This window comes from Nicotiana tabacum, chromosome 11 (genome assembly GCF_000715075.1).
Source record: "Nicotiana tabacum cultivar K326 chromosome 11, ASM71507v2, whole genome shotgun sequence".
Lineage (NCBI taxonomy): Eukaryota > Viridiplantae > Streptophyta > Magnoliopsida > Solanales > Solanaceae > Nicotiana > Nicotiana tabacum.
In genome coordinates, this window is record NC_134090.1 from 27,529,200 (window position 1) to 27,534,475 (window position 5,276).

The 5,276-nt window shown below is 39.3% G+C and overlaps 1 long non-coding RNA gene across 1 annotated transcript; it reads left to right on the plus strand.

The window, feature by feature from the left end:
• The first annotated feature begins 2,028 nt into the window (after positions 1-2,028).
• On the plus strand, positions 2,029-3,913 carry LOC142166507 (uncharacterized). The gene is made up of 3 exons (XR_012696911.1): positions 2,029-2,123; positions 2,456-2,523; positions 3,548-3,913. It is a non-coding gene; the product is annotated as an uncharacterized LOC142166507 (long non-coding RNA).
• Positions 3,914-5,276: the final 1,363 nt, after the last annotated feature.

Consider the following 5,276-nt stretch of genomic DNA (forward strand, 5'->3'; position numbering starts at 1 on the left):
CATCAGATTCGTGGAATTTCGACTATTATGTTTAAAGAATGTTATTGTGGTTCTATGAGTAAAGTGATGCAAAGTGTGAATTCAGCAAAGTTATGCAGTCATGTTTGGGTACAGCGTGCGGAGATTGATATGGTGGTCGTATGATGGAAACATGCTTGGCAGGGAAATTCAGGATGTTGGAATTGGGCCTAATGGCTTAGTTGCTTGAATAAATAAGTATATCTACAGAATTATCGAGCTAATGTGCTCAACGGAGTAGTGGTAGCATGGGAAGGTGCATGATGTGTTAAACAAGTGATTTCAGACTACTTTAGTGTAGTTCTCAACACGTTTGAAGACGAACGTATGTTTAAGTGGGGGAGATTGTAACGACCCGACCGGTCGTTTTGAGCTCCGGCGTGTCATTCAGCAGTTTGAGGCCATGAGCGGCTTCATCTCAGGTATATTGACTTGTATGTATGGTCAGAATTAAAATTCAGGAAGTTTGGAGTCAAATCTAAATAGAAATTCTCATTTTGAAAGCTTAAAATTGAAGAAATGAACTAGGGTTGGAATTTTGAGTAAACGACCTCGGAATTGGGATTCGAAGGTTCCAGCAAGTTTGTATGATAATTTCGGACTTAGGCGTATGCCCGGATCGGGTTTTGGATAACCCGGGAGCGTTTTGGTGCCTATTGTGGAAGATAGCATTTTAGAAGAAATTGCATCAGTTTGGTTTAAAATGCATTTCAGTGTTATTGATGTCCGTTTGGGATTCCGAGACTGGGAGTAGCTCCATATGGTGATTCTGGATTTGGGAGCGTGATCGGAAGTGAATTCGGAGGTCCGTAAGTCATTTTGGAGCCGTTCGGCTAAAGATGGAAAATTGAAGGTTTTGAGAAAATTTGGCCGGAAGTGAAAATTTTGATATCGGATTCGAAATGCGAATTTTATGGTTTGGATAGATTCGTTAGGTTATTTGGGACTTAGGAGTGTGTCCGGAATATCTTTGTGTTGAAATATATGAATTATGGGAAAAATTTGAAAATTTTTGATATTTAATATTGTTAAAGTTGACTTTGGTCAACATTTTTGGTAAACGGACCCGGACCCGTGATATTTCGGTCTCGAAAGGTCCATAGAAAAATATGGGAGTCGAACGTTTTCCGGAATCGAATTCCGAGGTCCCAGGCCCGAGAAATGAATTTTTTCGTGAAATTGTTTTCTGAAAATGAATATGAAATTTGATCAGAAAGTAATGGTATCGGGCTCGTATTTTGGTTTCGACGCCCGATACAGGTCATATATGTTGGTTAAGTGCTTCCTGTAAAGTTTGGTTACAAACGGACGTTGTTTGACGAGTTTCGGCCTTAAATTGGAAAATTTGAAAGTTTATGAAATTTGAAAGAATTCTTGGATTTAAGGCTCAAATCATTGATTTTGATGTTATTTTGGAGATTTGATCGCTCGAGCAAGTTCGTGTGATTTTTAGAGTCAGTGTTCATATTTGGTTTGGAGCCCCGAGGGCTCGGGAGTGTTTCGGAGGTGTCTCGGAGTGATTTCGGACTTAGGAAAAATTGCAGAAAATTGCAGAAAATTCTGCTGTGCCCAGAAAATTTTAGGTGTGAGTAGTCCAGTTTGAAAGTTCATATCTTGTAATCTATAAGAAATCAGAAAAAGTGCAAAACACGAAAGTTGTAGCCCATACATTCTAGTTTTCGGAAAATTAAACCATTCGCAATTTGGATATTATCTCGGAAAGTTACGATGGATCGAACAGGGCTGCTGGAGCAATTTCGGCAGAATTTACGATGCACTTTAGAAGCTCATATCTCGGGATATATAAAGAGTTATATGGTGTACAACCTATCAAATTAAAGATCTTTGAGTCTAGTTTCTAAATCGTCAAACCGTTTGTCATTTGGATATTTATACAAGACGTTATGGGTGTTTAAACAGAAGGTGTCCGACAAGGAATAATTTTAATAGGATGTACAACTTGTATAGCACAAGTGCAAGGTACAACTTGACGAAGCACAGACAGATTCTTTTATACACGGATTTAGCTCACTTTTCTTCATTTCTTCAAAGTATGGACGATTTTTGGGGAGCTTCAAGAGGGGATTTTCATCATCAATGTGAAGGTAAGTTATCCCCACCTATTTTGAGTTAAGTACATCAATTATGTATGGATTTGAGCATGAAAATTGTAGAAAAATTGAGGATTTAGGCCTAGAGATTTGAAAATAAGATTTGGTGATTTGAGGGACCAAATAAACTCTGATTTTGGTAAATTTTATATGTACGGACTCGTGGCAAGACGGGGAATCCGGTGATGTGACTTTTGTAATTTTTTGAGAAGTGGACCCGGGGCTCGGGTTTTGCAAATTTCGTGATTTACGATATTTTTCGAGTCTTTTCGATTGGGTTATATTCCCTTAGCCTATTGTAATATATTCCTTGTGGTTTTGGCAAGATTCGACGCACGAGGAGGTCGATTCGAAAGGAAAGGGCATCGCGGAGTAGACTTTTGGCCATCTTGAGGTGAGTAATAGATGTAAATGTTGTTCTGAGGATTTGAAATCCCGGACTTTCACATCGTAACGCTATATTGAGGCGTGACACGCACTCCATGGCGAGTGCGGGGTCGGATACTATTGGGGATTGTGACTTGGTCCATCCCGTGTGATGTTTATACTATACTGGTGATTGATACACATACTTCATTGATATTACTGGGCTTGATGCCATGTTTGGGGCCTTGTGCCGATTTGTAAAATCCTTCGAGGATTGATATTACTGCTTAGTATGATTTGCATATCATTTAATTTCAATCCAAGGTTTTAAATGCTGTTTTGCAAACTAAGCCATAATTCTAAGTGTTGAAAACTTAAATGATATTTTTAAATGTATTCCGGGCTGGGAACTTCTGTTTTGTAAATGCCCAAGGGACTTATTATATTATTTTCTGAACTGATTATAAAGTGACTTGAAACAGTGGTAACAATGACACTGTGTGATATACTTGAAATAGTGGTAACAATGACACTGTGTGATATACTTGAAACAGTGGTAACAATGACACTGTGTGATATACTTGAAACAGTGGTAACAATGACACTGTGTGATATACTTGAAATAGTGGTAACAATGACACTGGATGATATACTTGAACAGTGGTAACAATGGCACTGTATGATATAAATTGGTCAGGTAACAATGGCTGACCGGTCAGGTAACAATGACTGACCAAGATATTGCGCTTGGGCTGTAGGAGCCCCTCCGGAGTCTGTACACACCCCCAGTAAGCGCCGTCGACGATAAATAAATATGGATGGCTCGGGCTGCACGCCGCAGTGGGTACTGGAATGTACCATCATATGCATTGCATTGCATTCATGTATTTGTATTTATACTGGTGTTTAGCTGCTCAGTTCCATATGTTGTTGTATATTCGGATTGTAGCTTACTTTGTGTATTTACTGGATTTTCTTATCTTCGGACTGTAGTTACTTTTATTACTCACTGGGTCGGAGTACTCACTTTACTCCCTGCACCTTGTGTGCAGATCCAGGGCAGTCTCAGGCTCAGTAGATCCAGTTGATCAGCAGATCCAGCCTCTGGGAGTATCGAGGTAGCTGCACGGCGTTCACAACCATTGATCTTCTCCCTCATATCCTATCTCTTTATTGACGCATTATCGGACTTTGGATATACCGTGTATTAGGATGATATTCTGTATTCTAGAGGCTCAGATTCGTGACACCGGGTCTTAGTGAGATTATATTGTGTATTTTGTTAAAATATTCAGTACTTTAATCTTGCTTAATTGATATTCCTTTCCGCTATTTTTGATAAATTGGGTTAAGTGTTGAATAATGGTCGGGCTTGCCTAGTAGTGTGCTGGGCACCATCACGACCGGGATTTGGGTCGCGACATTATAGCAACATAACTTTGCAATTCTTAAGGTGTACGGTACAATCTTTTGCAAGAATATCATATGGATTTTTCCCTACTTCGATCCGCCGTTATGTTTTTGTTGCAATTGATGTATGTTGGAGGGATTGTCAAGAGAATCAGCTCAGGTATGTTAAGGCTATCCCTTCTTTCTTTTTGGCATGATCTATACAACACAAGCGAAACGAGCAAATGCACAACTTCCATAAATTACTCTATTCGTAGAAATGCTAGAGATGTGTATATTCTTATTCTCCCATGTGTCATATTATTCTATCATCTGTTCATGGGTCTCAGAAATATGTAAGTTAGTAAAGTTTATTTCATGACATTAATCAGATGCATAATGGCCTTATGACGTACCGAAAGATTTTATTAACGTATTTTATATGCATTTCATGCACATTGACATATGACCAGATGACGTTATATACGCGTATACATATGTATATGGGATATGGGAAAGGTTATGGCGTTATATACGCACCACCACTTAATCAGCTGGTATACATTGATGATTTTGCCCACAGTAGCCGAGATGATATGATGGGATGCCCTCAGAGGCTTGATGATGTTATGAAATATGTACCTATGCACGATATGACATTCATATACATATGCATGACACTATAATCATTTCATGAATTACAAAGTTATCCAGACTTACAAATTGAGTCATTTACTCTATATTTCTTGTATGTCTGTTATGTACTTATTTATGTGCCTTGCATACTCGGTACATTATTCGTACTAACGTCCCTTTTACCTAGGGACTCTCCGTTTTATGACCGCAGGTCTCGATAGACAGGTCGAGAGCCCTCCAAGTAGCCTATCAGCTCAGCGGAAGATATTGGTACGCTCAATTTGCTCCGGAGTTGCTTATTTGATCAGTATGATTAGGACATATATTGATTAATATGGCGGCGCCCTGTCCTGACCTTTATGATATTTATGTACTCTTAGAGGCTTGTAAACATATGTCGTGTACGTACAAGTGATCATTTTGGTCTTATAGGCCAATATGTTATATGTATAAGTTTGTATTCCCCCGTGCTTTACACTGGTTCATTTACCTATGATAGAATGATATGAAAGACATGCTACATTGGTACTCGGTTGAGTAAGGTACCAGGTGCCCGTCGCGGCTCATTAATTTGGGTTGTGACAACTATACCCTGTCCCGAATCCTGCATGAGGCTAAGCCCTGCCTCCATATTTGCATAAGGCTAAGCATTGCCTTCTCTTTGCATGAGACTAAGCCTTGTCTCAAATCTTTGCATGAGGCTAAACCGTGCCTCCATATTTACATAAGGCTAAGCATTGTCTTCTCTCTGCATGA